Genomic DNA, 22,205 nt, shown 5'->3' on the forward strand with positions numbered 1-22,205 from the left:
GCTTACTAGACATTGTTTAAAAAAAACAGAATGTATCGAAAACCTGCTTTGCTATAACCATGTTACGCAATACCAATATTATAAACTATTCTCTATAATATTACTGCACCGTCCAATGAAACATCTAATTAGAAAATAAACTAAATACTATTTATCTATCTATTTACAATATTTTCCCATCTGCATAAAATATAATTTATCTATTTCTATTTTATTTTATTTATTAATTTTTTTATCTGCTTATAATTTGAATCATCTTCTCTTCATCTTCTTTCATCCCTTTCCTTATATACAATAGTCGTCCAAATATGCAGCAAATTATGATTACAAACACCTCTGTGGAAGTTAGAAAATAGTAACTGCACACAAAGGCTTATTAGACACTATGTTTCAGAAAAACAGAATGTATCAAAAAACTTTTCTTCCCTCTTCCTTCCGTTTTTTGATTTAACAAAGCTTTATATATGAAAAGACGAAGATAGAATTAGACTATTACCACTGCTAATCAAACTAAAGATAGAACTCCAAACAAACAGTCGTTTTAAAATTGATATTTGCTACCACGGACCAATCACAGCAAACTCAACACTACTTAAGAGAGCCCGAGGCACACGTCACCACATTGTCCCTGACGAAGCACGGCATCATTGGCCAAGTGAAACGCGTTGGTCCACGCCCCCTTCTTTCACCCGAAACCCGGAGATCCCGACCTCCTGGAAGACGCCGGCGAGGAAACACCAAGAGAACCGGGGTTACAGGCGCCTGTAACAAACCGCGGCTACGGAGAAAAACACCTGCAGCACCGAAGGACACACACGGATCCCCCAGCCCTGGACAGGGTGAAGGCACGTAAGCGATCCAAAAAACTTTCTCACCTGAAAAAGAAGTACTTTTATTACTCTACCCTGGAATTAAGGATCACCAGGAACTCAGTAAAAAACGGACCATTTGCGGACATAGCCTGTCCTGCCGGAACTCATACATAACAAATCACCGTTGCCTTAAAGAGCAGGAGACCGGTCTACATTACTTTTTATAATCACATACAAAGTGTTAATTGTTTATTGCAAATTTATTTTTATTCATATTTTTATTTCATTTTTATTCTCACTGTATGTTAATAACGCAAAGAGCGCGCTCAAGCAAAAAGGTTTAAATTAATAAATTAATATTGTCATTTTTAAACGAATTATTAGCATAATAAACAAGTTTATATTTAGATACATCCCATTGCCTTCTTTAATTATCTACTACACTTATATATATACTGTGCATAACTATATATACCTCAATTTGACAACAGAATCTCACTGTATTTTTCTTATTATTAATAATTTTTTATTAACTTGTAATAATTTAACAAATTTTTTGCAGAAAACTGCATTCTATCTATACTTTAATAAACCACCATTTCTGAGTATTAACCAGTAGCGCCAAAGGTTGGTCCCTCCTCCAAGATCTTCCCGTCCAGTGTTGGGAAGGTCAGGCTTCGCAACCGACACAATTGGACTCTCCTTGGGGATTTGTGATTTGAAGAACGCACAGTTCTTTGCTGTGCTTTTGCCAGCTTAAGTCTTTTCTTTTTTCTAGCGAGAGGATGAGTGCTTCCATCCTCATTTGAAGCTGAACCACTAGCCATGAACATAGGCCAGGGCCTCAGCCGTTCCTTGCCACTCCGTGTCGTAAATAGCATATTGGCAAGTTTACGCTTCTCCTCAGACGCTTTTAATTTTGATTTTTGGGTCATTTTACTGAACTTTTGTGTTTTGGATTTTACATGCTCCCTACTATGACATTGGGCATCGGCCTTGGCAGACGACGTTGATGGCATTTCATCGTCTCGGCCATGACTAGTGGCTGCAGCTTCAGCACGAGGTGGAAGTGGATCTTGATCTTTCCCTTTAACCTCCACATTTTTGTTCTCCATTTTTTATTGTGTGGAATTATATGCCAGTATCAATAGCAATGGCCTACTACTATATTTACTGTGCAAAACTAAAATGCACCACAGGTATAGAATGTAGATGGATAGTATACTTAATGGATGACGAGTGACGACACAGAGGTAGGTACACAGCAGTGGCCTACCGTACTGCTATATATAGTATACTGGTGGACACTGTCAGCAAACTGAAAAACTGTCTAAAATGCACCAAAGGTATAGAATGTAGATGGATAGTATACTTAATGGATGACGAGTGACGACACAGAGGTAGGTACACAGCAGTGGCCAACCGTACTGCTATATATAGTATACTGGTGGACACTGTCAGCAAACTGCAAAACTGTCTAAAATGCACCACAGGTATACAATGTAGATCGATAGTATACTTAATGGATGACGAGTGACGACACAGAGGTAGGTACACAGCAGTGGCCTACCGTACTGCTATATATAGTATACTGGTGGACACTGTCAGCAAACTGCAAAACTGTCTAAAATGCACCAAAGGTATAGAATGTAGATGGATAGTATACTTAATGGATGACGAGTGACGACACAGAGGTAGGTACACAGCAGTGGCCTACCGTACTGCTATATATAGTATACTGGTGGACACTGTCAGCAAACTGCAAAACTGTCTAAAATGCACCACAGGTATAGAATGTAGAGGGATAGTATACTTAATGCAGGGGTGTCAAAGACAAGGCCCGCGGGCCAAATCCGGCCCGCCAGACCTCGTCTGATGGCCCGCGGTGCCGCCGCCATGAAACCCCCTTCTCCCGAGTGCCCAGCTCGGGGGGGGCGGGGTTTCGCGAAATGACGCGATTGCGTCGTGACGTCACGGCGCAAACGCGTCATTCAACGAAACCCCGTCGGAGGAGGGAGAAGGGAGCCGCGCAGACGAGGAGGGAGAGGCGGCTGAAGAGCGGCGAGAACCGCTTCAAATGTAAGTCAGCCCCTCTCCCTTCCTCTCTTTCTCTCTCTCTCCCTCCTTCCACCACCTGCCGCAATGTGTAAAATGGGGACCTGTGCCTGCCACAATGTGTAAAATGGGGACCTGTGCCTGCCACAATGTGTAAAATGGGGACCTGTGCCTGCCACAATGTGTAAAATGGGGACCTGTGCCTGCCACAATGTGTAAAATGGGGACCTGTGCCTGCCACAATGTGTAAAATGGGGACCTGTGCCTGCCACAATGTGTAAAATGGGGACCTGTACCTGCCGCTATGTGTAAAATGGGGACCTGTGCCTGCCACAATGTGTAAAATGGGGACCTGTACCTGCCGCTATGTGTAAAATGGGGACCTGTGCCTGCCACAATGTGTAAAATGGGGACCTGTGCCTGCCACAATGTGTAAAATGGGGACCTGTACCTGCCGCTATGTGTAAAATGGGGACCTGTGCCTGCCACAATGTGTAAAATGGGGACCTGTGCCTGCCACAATGTGTAAAATGGGGACCTGTGCCTGCCACAATGTGTAAAATGGGGACCTGTGCCTGCCACAATGTGTAAAATGGGGACCTGTGCCTGCCACAATGTGTAAAATGGGGACCTGTACCTGCCGCTATGTGTAAATTGGGGACCTGTGCCTGCCACAATGTGTAAAATGGGGACCTGTACCTGCCGCTATGTGTAAAATGGGGACCTGTGCCTGCCGCAATGTGTAAAATGGGGACCTGTGCCTGCCGCAATGTGTAAAATGGGGACCTGTGCACTATAAAAGGGGGCACATGGCTGGGCACTATAAAAGGGGGCACATGGCTGGGCACTTAAAAAGGGGGCAGATGGCTGGGCACATATAAGGCAGGTGGAGCGGTAAATTTTGGATAGACCTACAGATACAACCGGCCCTTTGATGGGGACCAAACTGCTGATGCGGCCCCCGATGAATTTGAGTTTGACACCCCTGACTTAATGGATGACGAGTGACGACACAGAGGTAGGTACACAGCAGTGGCCTACCGTACTGCTACATATAGTATACTGGTGGACACTGTCAGCAAACTGCAAAACTGTCTAAAATGCACCACAGGTATACAATGTAGATGGATAGTATACTTAATGGATGATGAGTGACGATACAGGGGTAGGTACACACCAGTGGCCTACCGTACTGCTATATATAGTATACTGGTGGACACTGTCAGCAAACTGCAAAACTGTCTAAAATGCACCAAAGGTATAGAATGTAGATGGATAGTATACTTAATGGATGATGAGTGACGACACAGAGGTAGGTAGACAGCAGTGGCCTACCGTACTGCTATATATAGTATACTGGTGGACACTGTCAGCGAACTGCAAAACTATCTAAAATGCACCACAGGTATAGAATGTAGATGGATAGTATACTTAATGGATGACGAGTGACGACACAGAGGTAGGTACACAGCAGTGGCCTACCGTACTGCTATATATAGTATACTGGTGGACACTGTCAGCAAACTGCAAAACTGTCTAAAATGCACCACAGGTATACAATGTAGATGGATAGTATACTTAATGGATGATGAGTGACGACACAGAGGTAGGTACACAGCAGTGGCGTACCGTACTGCTATATATAGTATACTGGTGGACACTGTCAGCAAACTGCAATACTGTCTAAAATGCACCACAGGTATACAATGTAGATGGATAGTATACTTAATGGATGACGAGTGACGACACAGAGGTAGGTACACAGCAGTGGCCTACCGTACTGCTATATATAGTATACTGGTGGACACTGTCAGCAAACTGCAAAACTGTCTAAAATGCACCACAGGTATACAATGCAGATGGATAGTATACTTAATGGATGACGAGTGATGACACAGAGGTAGGTACACAGCAGTGGCGTACCGTACTGCTATATATAGTATACTGGTGGACACTGTCAGCAAACTGCAAAACTAGTCTAAAATGCACCACAGGTATACAATGTAGATGGATAGTATACTTAATGGATGATGAGTGACGACACAGAGGTAGGTACACAGCAGTGGCCTACCGTACTGCTATATATAGTATACTGGTGGACACTGTCAGCAAACTGCTAAACTAGTCTAAAATGCACCACAGGTATACAATGCAGATGGATAGTATACTTAATGGATGACGAGTGACGACACAGAGGTAGGTACAGCAGTGGCCTACCGTACTGCTATATATAGTATACTGGTGGACACTGTCAGCAAACTGCTAAACTAGTCTAAAATGCACCACAGGTATACAATGCAGATGGATAGTATACTTAATGGATGACGAGTGACGACACAGAGGTAGGTACAGCAGTGCACGCTGCACTGTACTACTCCTATATAATATTAATTATACTGGTGGTCCCCAGTCCCCACAATAAAGCAGCACACTGTGAGCACAGATATGGAGTGTTTTTCAGGCAGACAACGTATACTGGTGGTCACTGTCAGCAAAACTCTGCACTGTACTCCTGCTATAGCTGCTCCCCAGTCCCCACAATTAAGCAGTGTGAGCACTCAGCACAAATATATCATGCAGCACACTGAGCACAGATATGGTATGGAGCGTTTTTTTCAGGCAGAGAACGGATAAAAACTGGTGGTCACTTATCAGCAAAACTCTGCACTGTACTCCTCCTAACAGCTGCTCCCCAATCCTCCCCACAAATAAGAAATAAAGTAAACCAATCAACTTCTACAATAAACGGAGAGGACGCCAGCCACGTCCTCTCCCTATCATCTCCAATGCACGAGTGAAAATGGCGGCGACGCGCGGCTGCTTATATAGAATCCGAATCTCGCGAGAATCCGACAGCGGGATGATGATGTTCGGGCGCGCTCGGGTTAGCCGAGCAAGGCGGGAAGGTTCGAACCTGCCTCGGACCCGTGTGAAAAAGGTGAAGTTCGGGGGGGTTCGGTTTCGGAGAAACCGAACCCGCTCATCACTAATATATATATAAAAGATGCTGTCTTATATATAAGACATGCCCAAAGAGACATTGGTCTACTGGGTTCTAGAGTCAACGCTATGTCGATTTCTGCTAGACGTGTCCTGTGGAACATGCAATGGACAGGTGATGCCGACTAAAAGAGGCATATGGAGGTTTTACCTTACAAGGCTGAGGAATTGTGTGGAGAAGGGCTCTCGGACCTGGTCTCCACAGCTATAGCTGGTAATTCTGATCTTTTGCCTTATATTCCCTCACAGCCTAAGAAAGCACGACATTATCAAATGCAGTCCTTTCGGTCGCAGAAAAACAAGAAAGTACGCGGAGCGTCCTTTCTTACCAGAGGTAAGGGGACAGGGCACAGCTAGTTCCAGGAACAGAAGTCCTCCCCGGCCTCTACTAAATCCACCGCATGACGCTGGGGCTCCGCTAAGGGAGTCCGCCCCAGTGGGAGCACGTCTTCGACTCTTCAACCACATCTGAATTCACTCACAGGTGGATCCCTGGGCGATAAATCTCAGGGTTACGAGCTGAAATTCGAAGAGGTGCCTCCTCGCCGGTTTTCCTTATCGGACCTACCGGCTTCTCCCCCAGAAAGGGAGATAATATTAAATACAATTCACACATTGTATCTCCAACAGGTGGTGCTCAAGGTTCCCCTCCTGCAACAAGGAAGGGGATATTACTCAACCTTGGCTGTAGTCCCGAAACCGGACGGTTTGGTCAGACCTATTTTAAAATTAAAATCTCGGAACCTATATTTGAAAAGGTTCAAATTAAAAATGGAATCGCTCAGAGCGATCATCGCCGGCCTGGAAGGGGGAGATTTTATGGCGTATCTAGACATAAAGGCTGCATACCTTCATGTTCCCATTTATCCACCCCATCAGGCGTACCTGAGAATTGCGGTACAGTATTGTCATTACCAATTTCAGGGTAATTGGCGGAAATGATGGTGCTCCTACGCAAGCAAGGAGTCACAATTATCCCATACTTGGACGATCTCCTAATAAGGGCGAGATCAAAAGAGCAGTTGTTGAACAGCGTGTCACTTTCGCTGAAGGTGTCACAGCAACACGGCTGGATTCTAAATATCCTGAAGTCACAGTTGGTTCCTATGACTCGTCTGCCCTTCTTGGGTATGATTCTGGATACAGACCAGAAATGGGTTTACCTTCAGATAGAGAAGGCCCAGGTACTAATGACTCTGGTCAGGAACCTGTTCAAACCAAGACAGGTGTCAGTGCATCACTGCACTCAAGTCCTGGGAAAGATGGTGTCATCATACGAGGCCATTCCCTTCGGCAGGTTCCATGCGAGGACTTTCCAATGGGACCTACTGGACAAGTGGTCCGGGTCACATCTACAGATTCATCAGTTGATCACCCTATCCCCCATGGTCAGGGTATATCTCCTGTGGTGGCTGCAGAGTGCTCACCTTCTAGAGGGCCGCAGGTTCGGCATTCAGGACTAGATCCTGGTGACCACGGACGCGTACCTCTGAGGTTGGGGAGCAGTCACACAGGGAAGAAATTGCCAAGCTCTTTGGTCAAGTCAAGAGAATTGTCTTCACATCAATATCTTGGAACTAAGGGCCATATACAACACCCTACGTCAAGCGGAGACCTTACTTCGCGACCAACCGGTTCTGATCCAATCAGACGTCACCGCAGTAGCTCATTTAAATCGCCAAGGCGGCACAAGGAGCAGAGTGGCGATGGCGGAAGCAACCAGAATTCTTCACTGGGCGAAGAATCATGTAAGCGCACTGTCAGCAGTGTTCATTCCGGGAGTGGACAACTGGGAAGCAGACTTCCTCAGCAGACACGACCTACATCCTGGAGAGTGGGGACTTCTTCAGGAAGTTTTCGCACAGATTGCAAGTCGGTGGGGATTGCCACAGATAGAGATGATGGCATCCCGCCTCAACAAAAAGCTACAGAGGTATTGCGCCAGGTCAAGAGACCCTCAGGCAGTAGCGGTAGATGCCCTAGTGACACAGTGGGTGTTCCAGTCAGTCTATCTATTTCCTCTTCTTCCTCTCATACCCAAGGTGTTGAGAATAATAAGGAAAAGAGGAGTGAGAACAATCCTCATTGTTCCAGATTGGCCACGAAGGACCTGGTATCCGGATCTACAGGAAATGCTTACAGAAGATCCGTGGCCTCTTCCTCTAAGACAGGACCTGTTGCAACAGGGGCCATGTCTGTTCCAAGACTTACCGCGGCTGCGTTTGACGGCATGGCGGTTGAACGCCGGATCCTAGCGGAAAAAGGCATTCCGGATGAGGTCATTCCTACGCTGATAAAGGCTAGGAAGAACGTGACAGCTAAACATTATCACCGTATATGGCAAAAATATGTTTCTTGGTGTGAGGCCAGGAGTGCTCCTACGGAAGAATTCCATCTGGGCCGTTTCCTTCAATTCCTACAAACTGGAGTGAATTTGGGCCTAAATTTAGGCTCCATTAAGGTTCAGATTTCGGCCCTATCCATTTTCTTTCAAAAATAATTGGCTTCTCTCCCAGAAGTTCAGACTTTTGTGAAGGGAGTGCTGCATTTTCAGCCTCCTTTTTGTACCTCCGGTGGAGCCTTGGGACCTTAACGTGGTGTTAAGTTTCCTTAAGTCACACTGGTTTGAACCACTTAAAATGGTAGAGTTAAAATATCTCACTTGGAAGGTGGTCATGTTATTAGCCTTGGCTTCGGCTAGGCGAGTGTCGGAATTGGCGGCTTTGTCACATAAAAGCCCCTATCTGGTTTTCCATATCGATAGAGCGGAATTGCAGACCTGTCCTCAATTCCTGCCAAAAGTGGTTTCATCCTTTCATATGAACCAACCTATTGTGGTGCCTGTGGCTACACGTGACCAGTGGCGTCACAAGGCGGGTGCGGGGGGTGCGGCCCGCACCCGGGTGTGACACCTGGAGGGGGTGACACCAAATGTCAGCTCCTCCGCAGTGACAGGAGCCAGGTGCTGCAGTGTGAAATTCCGTTACAGCACCCAGCTCCTGTCATAGCAGAGGAGCCGACAGCACACTGAGACCGTCTCTGGGGGAAGCCCAGCATCTCCGGAGATGCTGGGCACGCCCCCAGAGTGACGATCCCGGTATCCCCACGAAGCCACGCCCCCTAGCTGTAAGGCCACGCCCCCTTTTTGCCGCGATCGCGGCAGTACATCAGGGGTGCGCACCGGGTGTCACCACACCTGGTGACGCCTCTGCACGTGACTTGGAGGATTCCGAGTCCCTTGATGTGGTCAGGGCTTTGAAAATTTACGTGGCCAGAGCGGCTAGGGTCAGAGAAACAGAAGCACTGTTTATCCTGTATGCGACCAACAAGATTGTTGCCCCTGCTTCAAAGCAGATTATTGCTCGCTGGATCTGTAACACGATTCAGCAAGCGCATTCTACGGCTGGATTGCCGTTACCAAAATCGGTCAAGGCCCATTCCACTAGGAAAGTGGGCTCTTCTTGAGCGGCTGCCCGAGGGGTCTCGGCACTACAGCTGTGCCGAGCTGCTACTTGGTCGGGGTCAAACTCCTTTGCAAAGTTCTATAAGTTTGATACCCTGGCTGAGGAGGACCTCCTATTTGCTTAGTCGCTGCTGCAGAGTCATCCGCACTCTCCCGCCCGTTTGGGAGCTTTGGTATAATCCCCATGGTCCTTACGGAGTCCCCAGCATCCTCTAGGACGTAAGAGAAAATAAGATTTTAAACCTACCGGTAAATCTTTTTCTCGTAGTACGTAGAGGATGCTGGGCGCCCGTCCCAAGTGCGGACTACTTCTGCAATACTTGTATAGTTATTGTTTAAATAAGGGTTATGTTTTAGTTGCATCGGTTTTGAACTGATGCTATGTTGTTTCATACTGTTAACTGGGTAGCTTATCACAAATTATACGGTGTGATTGGTGTGGCTGGTATGAATCTTGCCCTTGGATTAATAAAGATCCTATCCTCGTACTGTCCGTCTCCTCTGGGCACAGTTTCTCTTACTGAGGTCTGGAGGAGGGGCATAGAGGGAGGAGCCAGTGCACTCCCAGATCTAAAGTGTTTCTTGAAGTGCCCATGTCTCCTGTGGAGCCCGTCTATCCCCATGGTCCTTACGGAGTCCCCAGCATCCTCTACAGACTACGAGAAAAAGATTTACCGGTAGGTTTAAAATCTTATTTTTTACAAGCTGTGTTTGAAAAATGACAGGAATGGATTGGTTGGTACTTTATCTCTCAGACTTGTATCTCTCTCCAAGATTTAATAAATACCCCCCTAAAAGTTTTTATTATAATAATTAGTGTATTTTCTTAAAACCAACTTCTGCTTTCCTTTCTTTCCTCTTATAAGACATAGCAGCAGAACTGTAGATCATCGTACACACTTTGATCTGTTATCAGACACATTCCAGACTCTTCAGCTGAAGGGGTCTTCGAAGGAGGTTTTTGAGCTTGGACAGCAGTCAGCAGTGACTGCAGCAAGTCACTATGAAATGATTGGAGAGAACTTTTATAGTTCAGAAGCCCCCTTGGTCTTTCTTCCTTTCTTATGACCCCTCTGACAGCTGGATCCCGGTTTCAAATGTCTCCATTGTCTCTAGGAGTTGCGCCATTGACTCACATGACTGCTGAAACCTTGAAGATGCCTCTGGAGCCAATGTACCCATCAATAGCAGATAAGTGGCATCACTTAGGGAGACATTGGGGGCTGATAGTGTAGGCATTGGGCTCACGCACACAGCACTGGTCGCACCTCCTGTGATTCTCCCAATAGGTATTTGATATCAGTTTCTATCTATCTTTCTATCTATCTATCTATCTATCTATCTATCTAACCTGTAAGTGTATGTGTATGTATATATATATATATATATATATATATATATATATACCGTATTTTTCGGACCATAAGACGCACTTTTTCTCCACAAAAATGTGGGGGGAAAAGTACATGCGTCTTATGGTCCGAAGGATACATATGCAGAGCAATAAAAACCTTATGGAGCGCTCTCAATGCGCTGGGTGGGAGCGCACTGGGTGGGAGAGGCAGCAGTTATCGAGTGCGGGTAGCGCCGGCATCACGTGACTCCCCCGCTCCCTCCCCTCACCTCCTCCGAGTCCTGCTGCTGCTGCTTTGCCGTCATCTCAGAGCCCGTCATTTGAGGGCGCGGCAGCAGAGCGCCGGCATCACGTGACTCCCCCACTCCCTCCCCTCACCTCCTCTGAGTCCTCGGGCAGCGTAAACTGACAGGCTGGATGCGGGGAACCTTGTATACACAGTACATGTATAATATTTGCCACAATAAAGTGACTCCCCCCCCCCCCTCACCTCCTTCTTCCTCAGAGTGCTTTGGGCAGCGTAATATTTGCCGTAATAAGGTACCCATATACTACCATACAGTACTGGTATATTAGTGGTAGTAAGTGAAGAGCCATGATGAGCAATATTTCTGCTGCTTCAATTTATAATGAATGGGGATTTTTTTTTAAGTTCCTTATACTGTATGTTGTGAGGTAAAAAGGTTCTCATCTGCCTTAAAAAGCTGCTCTGTACTGTGACTATGGCTGTGCTTGTGTGGCTGCCTCTGTCACACACTGTCCCAGAAAAATCTTATATTACACTATTTGGTTCAGAATATTTTTTTTCCTGTTTTCCTCCTCTAAAAACTAGGTGCGTCTTATGGTCAGGTGCATCTTATGGTCCGAAAAATACGGTATATATATTATTAGCTGTATTTTCCTTTGTAATGGTATATAAAGGTAAGCTACACAGTGGTGCACTGTATTATGTTTTTATATTTGAAATCTATTGTATTATTTAGCTTGGGCCACATTTACTGTTCAAACCCCACTTCCGGTCAACATTGGTGAGGTGCAGGACCTAGACAATGTCCTCTGCTATAAAAAGGGTATATACAGATGGGTCCAAGGTTATCTTGGCTAGTTTGCTGCGCCTAGGCACAACATGGTTTTGTAATACCCTGGAACTGCAAGCACAAATCAACTGTGGCACTACAGGTGCCAGCATGGCTGTGTAATATAGAACAGAGCCAGCAGCCTACAGCTTGCAGCACAGAAGGAGTTAACAGCCCAGCTCACAGCAATACAGATCAGTCTGCAAAATGCAAAGGGCATGACTCACCCATTTGCAGACTCAGAGCGGGAAACTGAGAGCGGGAAATTCAGAGCGGGAGATCCCAGATGGAATGTGTCCATGGGAATGCAAGGTTATAAAAAGGTTGTCCTGCAGTGAGAGAGGACACAACCTCAACTACAGCAGAGAACAGAGAGCAGACAGACAGTGAGGAGACAGTGAGGAGAAGCATGTGTATTAGCTAGCAGAAGTGTGGTGGATTAGCTAGAAAGATGTAGCCCCAGTGAGGGCTCCCCACATGTTTTGGTGGGGAGTGATGCCAGCCACAGCAAGGCACTTGACAGAGGGATACATCGCAGTGTGAGAGCAGCAGTATTCAGAATGCAGTGAAAGGGTGATGCCAGGAGAAAAGTGTGCTAAAGGTGTGAGTCTCGAGAGGTATCTGGGTGAAGTGGTCGGAAGCCACGCGGCGTGATTAAAAGCCCCCATGGAAAAGAATCTCTGGAGGTATCTGGGTGAAGTGGTCGGAAAGCCATGCAGCGTGATTAGAAGCCCCCCATGGAAAAGAATCCTCGCTAAGTAAAAGAGAGAGAGAGAGAGAGAGAGACGGCAACCTGATGTGTAGCACTACTGGTCACAGAATGCCCTGGTACGTAATGCTGTTCGCCCTGTTTATGCCGCTGCGACTAAGCGATGCGCTGGAGGAGGTGCCCTGATATGGGATCCACTGTAACTGTTATGCTTTGTGCTGGAGGAGTGTTCACAAGTTATCCCTGCAATATCCCTGTTTGATGTTAAAATAAACTTTATGCTGTTTTTCTGAGATGGCCTGGCGCCCAATTCTTTATGCGCTGCACCGACACCTGTAGTCCACACCCACAATGCACTTGTAATTAAACACCTGATTATTCAGGGCGCCCTCTGGTATCCGTGCCTGAACCCATGACCAGCCGGGGCAGAGTAAGTGAGATGCACTATACACAGTGACTGCAGATTGAGCATACTTACTACCAGTGGGGTGTTACATTTGGCGCCCAACATGGGGCTCTAAGGGCAATATTTGTGGAGGTGGAACTCATGTCACAGGACATCGGAACTATGCAGTGCACCCGGTCGGAGCAACACCCTTGGGGGCACTGTGTTTGGCCATTTCTGAGTGTCCGAAAGAGCCAAGGATCGCAAGGGGAATGGAGTCCCCTATATATTTTCTAAAAAGTTGAAGAAACTTGTTTATTGGGAGGGGCCCACGAGAGCCACCTGTCTCTTTTGACCCAGGCGGGGGGAGACATGGGCAGGCAAGGGCAGGTTCTCTGTGTTTGGCGCAATTGCCACAAGATGTCTGGAACATTTTACTATCACATGTGACTCTGGACTGTAATTCGTTTGAAAACTGCAACTGAATATGTGATTTGTATGTAATGTGATGTTTGACATGCCATGTTTTCCTGCATATGTGATTGTTGTTCTTTTGTCACCTGTACTGCCATTATGTGTTATGTTGTTAAAAATTGCTGTTGCGTGAGGACACGCAAGATTTTAGCAGGGGTGTATGTAATACCCTGGAACTGCAAGCACAAATCAACTGTGGCACTACAGGTGCCAGCATGGCTGTGTAATATAGAACAGAGCCAGCAGCCTACAGCTTGCAGCACAGAAGGAGTTAACAGCCCAGCTCACAGCAATACAGATCAGTCTGCAAAATGCAAAGGGCATGACTCACCCATTTGCAGACTCAGAGCGGGAAACTGAGAGCGGGAAATTCAGAGCGGGAGATCCCAGATGGAATGTGTCCCTGGGAATGCAAGGTTATAAAAAGGTTGTCCTGCAGTGAGAGAGGACACAACCTCAACTACAGCAGAGAACAGAGAGCAGACAGACAGTGAGGAGACAGTGAGAAGAAGCATGTGTATTAGCTAGCAGAAGTGTGGTGGATTAGCTAGAAAGATGTAGCCCCAGTGAGGGCTCCCCACATGTTTTGGTGGGGAGTGATGCCAGCCACAGCAAGGCACTTGACAGAGGGAGACATCGCAGTGTGAGAGCAGCAGTATTCAGAATGCAGTGAAAGGGTGATGCCAGGAGAAAAGTGTGCTAAAGGTGTGAGGCTCGAGAGGTATCTGGGTGAAGTGGTCGGAAGCCACGCGGCGTGATTAAAAGCCCCCATGGAAAAGAATCTCTGGAGGTATCTGGGTGAAGTGGTCGGAAAGCCACGCGGCGTGATTAGAAGCCCCCCATGGAAAAGAATCCTCGCTAAGTAAAAGAGAGAGAGAGACGGCAACCTGATGTGTAGCACTACTGGTCACAGAATGCCCTGGTACGTAATGCTGTTCACCCTGTTTATGCCGCTGCGACTAAGCGATGCGCTGGAGGAGGTGCCCTGATATGGGATCCACTGTAACTGTTATGCTTTGTGCTGGAGGAGTGTTCACAAGTTATCCCTGCAATATCCCTGTTTGATGTTAAAATAAACTTTATGCTGTTTTTCTGAGATGGCCTGGCGCCCAATTCTTTATGCGCTGCACCGACACCTGTAGTCCACACCCACAATGCACTTGTAATTAAACACCTGATTATTCAGGGCGCCCTCTGGTATCCGTGCCTGAACCCATGACCAGCCGGGGCAGAGTAAGTGAGATGCACTATACACAGTGACTGCAGATTGAGCATACTTACTACCAGTGGGGTGTTACAGTTTATTAACATAAACCCTTCATCTATTGTTCTCCGCTGCAATACAATACAGAGAACAATACAGCAGGGGATTAAGTCATTACAGCAGGGGATTAAGGTCCTAATTCTGAGTTGATCGCAGCAGCAAATTTGTTAGCAGTTGGGCAAAACCATGTGCACTGCAGGGGGGACAGATATAACATGTGCAGAGAGAGTTAGATTTGGGTGGGGTGTGTTCAAACTGAAATCTAAATTGCAGTGTAAAAATAAAGCAGCCAGTATTTACCCTGCACAGAAACGAAAATAACCCACCCAAATCTAACTCTCTCTGCAAATGTTATATCTGCCCCCCATGCGCTGCACATGGTTTTGCACAATTGCTAACAAACTTGCTGCTGCGATAACTCAGAATTACCCCCTAAATCCGACTGCCCAGTCTCAGTTAATCCTATTAAAGGTCAAGATAAACATGGACCCATCTGTACTATTAAACCTTAAAGCAGTCCTACTAACTTTTTGTGTCAATATCACTAGGCAGGGAAGGGATGACACAAACTAAAACTGACAGGAGTTTTAAAAAATTGAGCATTTATACAAAAACAGCCACTTATACTGTGTCAGACAATATTATTTCATGCTGTTTAAATCAGTTGGTGTAAATAATTGTCCCTTACGTTAGCTAATAGGCCATGACATTAAATCATCGTTGGTTTACCTATCATGACAGCTCTCTACAACTGTAAAAAAATAAAATAAATTATGCTAGTAGTAATGTAATGCCTGCCATGAAAATCAAAAAACATAAATTACATGTGTATACAGTACTGTATGTATAAAAGAAGAAAATTGCTGCATGTAACATACATACTGTATACATAACTGTAGTGCAGCCACGCAACATGTATAATTCATGTGGACATGGCTAATTTAGTAAAATGATCACCATGTAAATTATGTAACAGTATGCAAATTACATGTAAAGATAATTAGTAACCTTTCTGTCTATATGCAAAGCAATTATTAAACCATATTTTCGAGTCACAAATCATGGCACTTTAAACACAAATTATATCAAGTGAATTTCACTTACTACAAAGTGACTTTTACCTACAATGGGGTCAATTCGATTGTTATCATGGCCGCCACTAGAGGGAGCCCAATGACAGCAATTCAATTGTTCTGCCGTTTGGGCGCCCAGCGGCAGCGAGGTCACGTTTTCTCTTGCAGCAGGTGCTGGGGTGGGAATGATGGTGACTGTGCTGTCTGTCTATGGAGGAGCGGTACTGGGGTATTTCAAGAATCTGAACGACCTATAAATGTTGAACCTTATTTTCATGAGGGATGATTTTGTTAGTTTGATGTCTCTCATGTTTAATAATACCTTATACCTAAATTAAAGTTTAATTTTATCAGTTGCAACACTGACATCTCCAAAATGACCTTCACAATGTTGTTCTCATGAAACAATCTTGTAATTTATTTGGCAGAATGGAAAACAATATTTAAGCATATCAAATTCTCCATTAGCAATCCCCAGCTCTAATATAATACATTTTATTTCTCTGTTAGATTATCCAGTTTGTCCAGCATTGATCACTCTACTCACCGGAATATGCACCTTTAAAAACCAAAGTTTCACCCCAGCTCTATATTGATTGATGTGAAATCTATGTCTTCTTCTCACTGAATCAGACCCTCTTTCCCTGTCTAGCCCAGGTACTCTGATTAACCTGTTTTTAATGCAGCCCCATGTTGAAGTCTGCTGGCAGGAATTAGAGTAGAATCTCTTTAAGACACCTACAGTATGTTAAGGGGTCTATTTATTGTACTAAGCCATGGAAAGAGAAAAAGTGAACAGAGATAAAGTACCAGCCAATCAACTGCCAACTGCCATGTTGCAGGTTCTGTTTGAAAAAACAGGATTTTAATACCTACCGGTAAATCCTTTTCTCCTAGTCCGTAGAGGATGCTGGGGTCCATTTCATGACCATGGGGTATAGATGGTTCTGCAGGAGCCATGGGCACTTTAAGACTTTTCAAGGGTGTGAACTGGCTCCTCCCTCTATGCCCCTCCTCCAGACCTCAGTTATAGGAACTGTGCCCAGGGAGACAGACATTTCGAGGAAAGGATTTACTTTTATACTAATGGTGAGATTCATACCAGCTCACACCTCAACCATGCCACACAACATGGCATTCAACATAACACACGCCAACAGGCATGAAATATTTACAGCAACCTGCTGAAAACAAATGTAACACACTTGTGTAACTAACTGAACAAAACTGCAGGTAAAGTACGCACTGGGTCGGGCGCCCAGCATCTTCTACAGACTAGGAGAAAAGGATTTACTGGTAGGTATTAAAATCCTGTTTTCTCATACGTCCTAGAGGATGCTTGGGTCCATTTCATGACCATGGGGTTTATACCAAAGCTCCAGAATGGGCGGGAGAGTGCGAATGACCCTGCAGCACCGGTTGACCAAATTTAAGGTACTCATCGGCCAAAGTGTCAAACTTATAAAATTTTGCAAAAGTGTTTGACCCTGACCAAGTAGCTGCTCGGCAAAGTTGCAATGCCGAGACCCCATGGGCAGCCGTCCAGGACGAGCCCACCTTCCTAGTAGAATGGGCCTTCACCGACATAGGTAATGGCAATCCAGCAGTAGTATGAGCATGCTGAATCATTCCTCTGATCCAGCGCACAATAGTCTGCTTAGAAGCAGGACACCCAATCTTGCTGGGAGCATACAGGACAAACAGAGCCTCTGTTTTCCGTAACCGAGCTGTTCTTGCGACATAACTCTTCAAAGCTCTAACCACATCTAGAGACTGAAGCTACTGGCACCACAATAGGTTGGTTTATGTGGAAGGATGAAACCACCTTTGGAAAAAATTGTTGATGAGTTCTCAACTCTGCCCCATCTTCATGGAAGATCAAGTAAGGGCTCTTGTGAGACAAGTCCCCCAACTCAGACACCCACCTTGCGGATGCCAAGGCCAAAAGCATCAACACTTTCCAAGTGAGAAACTTCAATTCTATCTCCTGCAAAGGTTCAAACCAATCTGATTGAAGGATCTGCAACACCACATTAAGGTCCCATGGTGCCACTGGAGGCACAAATGGATGCTGGATGTGCAGAACCCCTTTTACGAACGTCTGAACTTCTGGAAAGGAGGCCAATTGTTTTTGAAAGAAAACTGATAAGGCCGAAATCTGTACCTTAATTGACCCCAATCTGAGGCCCGCATCCACACCAGCCTGCAGCAAATGGAGAAAACGTCCCAACTCAAACTCTTCCATAGGAGCCTTCTTGGATTCACACCAAGACACATATTTTCTTCAAATACGGTGGTAATGTTTAAACGTTACTCCTTTCCTGGCCTGAATAAGAGTGGGGATGACTTCCTTGGGAATACCCTTTCGGGCTGGGATCCAGCGCTCAACAGCCATGCTGTCAAATGTAGCCACGGCAAGTCTTGATACACACACGGCCCCTGCTGTAGTAGGTCCTCTCGAGGAGGAAGAGCCTGAGGATCTTCTATGAGCAACTCCTGAAGATCTGGATACCAAGCCCTCCTTGGCCAGTCTGGGGAAATGAAGATTGCTCGAACTCTTGTTCTTCTTATTATTTTGAGAACTTTTGGAATCAGTGAAAGTGGAGGAAAAACATATTCCGACCGAAACACCCACTGGGTCACCAGTGCATCCACTGCTATTGCTTGAGGGTCTCTCGACCTGGAACAATATCTCTGAAGCTTCTTGTTTAATCGAGATGCCATCATGTCTACTTGAGGAACTCCCCAAAGACTTGTCACCTCTGCGAAGACTTCTTGGTGGAGGCCCCACTCTCCTGTATGGAGATCGTGTCTGCTGAGGAAGTCTGCTACCCAGTTGTCCACTCCCGGAATGAAAATTGCTGGCAGAGCTCTTACATGTCTTTCTGCCCAGAGGAGAATCCTTGTCACCTCTGCCATTGCCACTCTGCTTTTCATTCTGCCTTGCCTGTTTATGTACGTGACTGCTCTTACATTGTCCGACTGGATCTGCACGGGATGACCTTGAAGATGTACCGCTTGTAGAAGGCCGTTGTAAATGGCTCTCAATTCCAGAACGTTTATGTGAAGGCAGGCTTCCTGACTTGGCCCTTTTCCTTGGAAGCTTTCCCCCTGTGTGATAGCTCCCCAGTCTCGGAGACTTGCATCCATGGTTATTAGGACCCAGTCGTGAATTCCAAACCTGTGTCCCTCACTCGAGGGACACAGGAGCGAAATCCTGCGATGTTCTGCACCAACTGTTCCCTGGATCTCGCTTTTATCAGGAGATCGTCCAGATAAGGATTATATTGACTCCTTTTTGATGAAGGAGGACCATCATCTCCTCCATCACCTTGGTGAATACCCTCTGTGCCATGGAAAGTCCGAATGGCAACGTCTGGAACTGGTGACGGCAATCCTGTACTGCGAATCTCAGATAAGCTTGGTGAAGAGGATAAATGGGAACATGAAAGTAAGCATTTTTTATGTCTACTGACACCATGAAGTCCCCCTCCTCCAGACTGGAAATCACTTCCCTCAGGGATTCCATCTTGAAATTGAACCTTTTCAGGTAGAGATTCAGATCTTTCAGGTTTAAAACCGGTCTGACCAAGCCGTCTGGCTTCAGAACTATGAAGAGGCTTGAATAAAAACCTTCTCCTTGCTGTGACAAGGACAATGACCTGATACTGACATAATTTTTGAATTGCCATTGTCACTGCCTCTCTTTCTGGAAGAGAAACTGGCAAGGTCGATTTGAAAAATTTGCATGGGGGGACGTCTTGAAACTCTAGTTTGTATCCATGGGACACGATTTGGAAGACCCATGGGTCCTGGCCAGATTGAATCCAGATTTGACTGAAAAGTTTCAGACGTGCTCCCACCCGAGCGTACTCCCGCAAGGAATTCCCAGCGTCATGCTGCAGATTTGGCAGAAGCAGGGGTGGACTTCTGCTCCTGCGATCTGGTAGACACTGTTGATTTGTTTCCTTTTCCCATTCCCCTACCTGCAAAAAAGGGGGAACCTTTGGCCTTTTTGTATTTGTTGGCCGAAAGGACTGCATGTGAGAGTGATGTGTCTTTTTCGCTGGTGTAGGAGCATAAGGCAAGAATGATGACATAACTGCGGTAGCCGCCGAGACTAACGCATCCAGCCTATCACCAAACAAGGTCTCACCTTTATACGGGAGAGCCTCCATATTTCTTTTGGAATCTGCATCAGCATTCCACTGGCTAATCCACAACGCCCTCCGAGCCGATACTGCTATGGTAGCGGTTCTTGATCCCAAGAGACCAATATATTTCATGGTTGCTAGTATGTATGCAGCAGCGTCTTTGATATGACCTAACATTAGGAGTATCTCGTCTCCATCTATTGTGTCAATGGTGGTCATTCCGAGCTTTTCGCTATTTTTTTCGTTCGCACAGGGCAAACGCAAAATTGCGAACACATTGCACAATAGTGAACATACACCCCCAATGTATTTTTGCAATCTCGTACGCAACAATACACAAAGTAGGCGTATGCCAAAAGACATCGCAAGAATGCGCTCCTATCGCATTACCACAAACTCCATCATTAAAATCCGAACTCCTCATAAATTTGCACAATCTTCACAAAATTGCACACGCTATGTACTTTTGCTAAAACACGCACAGCAATATTTTTTTTAAAATAAAATTTCAACACCTTTCAGTTCAAACTCTTCAAGCCTTCATCAATTAAGATTCCAATTAATGTAATGAATTATAATGGTCATGACCAATTAAGTCTACAAAGAATACCTGCAGAAAACTTTGTAGGCATAATTGCCCATTAACATGTTGTTTTTAAAAGAAGTGTTCTAGATGTTGAAACTGTGCCTGGCCTAATGTTAAATTCCTGCTTTTTGTGTAGAGGTGTAGTGTGTGAATAAATGTGTTTACATGTTTTTCTAAACAATAAGCTCCTGTCATAAATCAATCTGTTTTTGTTAAAGAAAATATAAATACTATTCTTAAGTAAGATGTGTGAAATGTTTAAGGTAACCAATTTATGGTCGCCAATCTGCTGTTCCTTTATTGCATTAATAAACACCTGCTTAATTTGAAAAAAAAAAAATTATTTATTTGTTTTTTTTTTAAATAAACTTTTTTTAATAAAACATTTTATTTATTTTTTAGAATTTTTTTTCTAGTTTTTCTATATCAGCCAGAAAGTCCCTCAAATTGCTCTTTAGGCTGGCCAGAATGCCAGGAATACTTGTGGAATCTCCAACTGCAACATCTGAAATGAAGAGCCAAAAGAAACATTACTAACTTACTCACATTACCTATTATACAAGTAGAGATGAGCGCCTGAAATTTTTCTGGTTTTGTGTTTTGGTTTTGGGTTCGGTTCCGCGGCCGTGTTTTGGGTTCGACCGCGTTTTGGCAAAACCTCACCGAATTTTTTTTGTCGGATTCGGGTGTGTTTTGGATTCGGGTGTTTTTTTAAAAAAACACTAAAAAACAGCTTAAATCATAGAATTTGGGGGTCATTTTGATCCCATATTATTATTAACCTCAAAAACCATAATTTCCACTCATTTTCAGTCTATTCTGAATACCTCACACCTCACAATATTATTTTTAGTCCTAAAATTTGCACCAAGGTCGCTGGATGACTAAGCTAAGCGACACTAGTGGCCGACACAAACACCTGGCCCATCTAGGAGTGGCACTGCAGTGTCACGCAGGATGTCCCTTCCAAAAAACCCTCCCCAATCAGCACATGACGCAAAGAAAAAAAGAGGCGCAATGAGGTAGCTGACTGTGTGAGTAAGATAAGCGACCCTAGTGGCCGACACAAACACCGGGCCCATTTAGGAGTGGCACTGCAGTGTCACGCAGGATGTCCCTTCCAAAAAACCCTCCCCAATCAGCACATGACGCAAAGAAAAAAAGAGGCGCAATGAGGTAGCTGACTGTGTGAGTAAGATTAGCGACCCTAGTGGCCGACACAAACACCGGGCCCATTTAGGAGTGGCACTGCAGTGTCACGCAGGATGTCCCTTCCAAAAAACCCTCCCCAATCAGCACATGACGCAAAGAAAAAAAGAGGCGCAATGAGGTAGCTGACTGTGTGAGTAAGATTAGCGACCCTAGTGGCCGACACAAACACCGGGCCCATTTAGGAGTGGCACTGCAGTGTCACGCAGGATGTCCCTGCCAAAAAACCCTCCCCAATCAGCACATGACGCAAAGAAAAAAAGAGGCGCAATGAGGTAGCTGACTGTGTGAGTAAGATTAGCGACCCTAGTGGCCGACACAAACACCGGGCCCATTTAGGAGTGGCACTGCAGTGTCACGCAGGATGTCCCTTCCAAAAAACCCTCCCCAATCAGCACATGACGCAAAGAAAAAAAGAGGCGCAATGAGGTAGCTGACTGTGTGAGTAAGATTAGCGATCCTAGTGGCCGACACAAACACCGGGCCCATTTAGGAGTGGCACTGCAGTGTCACGCAGGATGTCCCTTCCAAAAAACCCTCCCCAATCAGCACATGACGCAAAGAAAAAAAGAGGCGCAATGAGGTAGCTGA

Source organism: Pseudophryne corroboree, chromosome 2 (genome assembly GCF_028390025.1).
Source record: "Pseudophryne corroboree isolate aPseCor3 chromosome 2, aPseCor3.hap2, whole genome shotgun sequence".
Lineage (NCBI taxonomy): Eukaryota > Metazoa > Chordata > Amphibia > Anura > Myobatrachidae > Pseudophryne > Pseudophryne corroboree.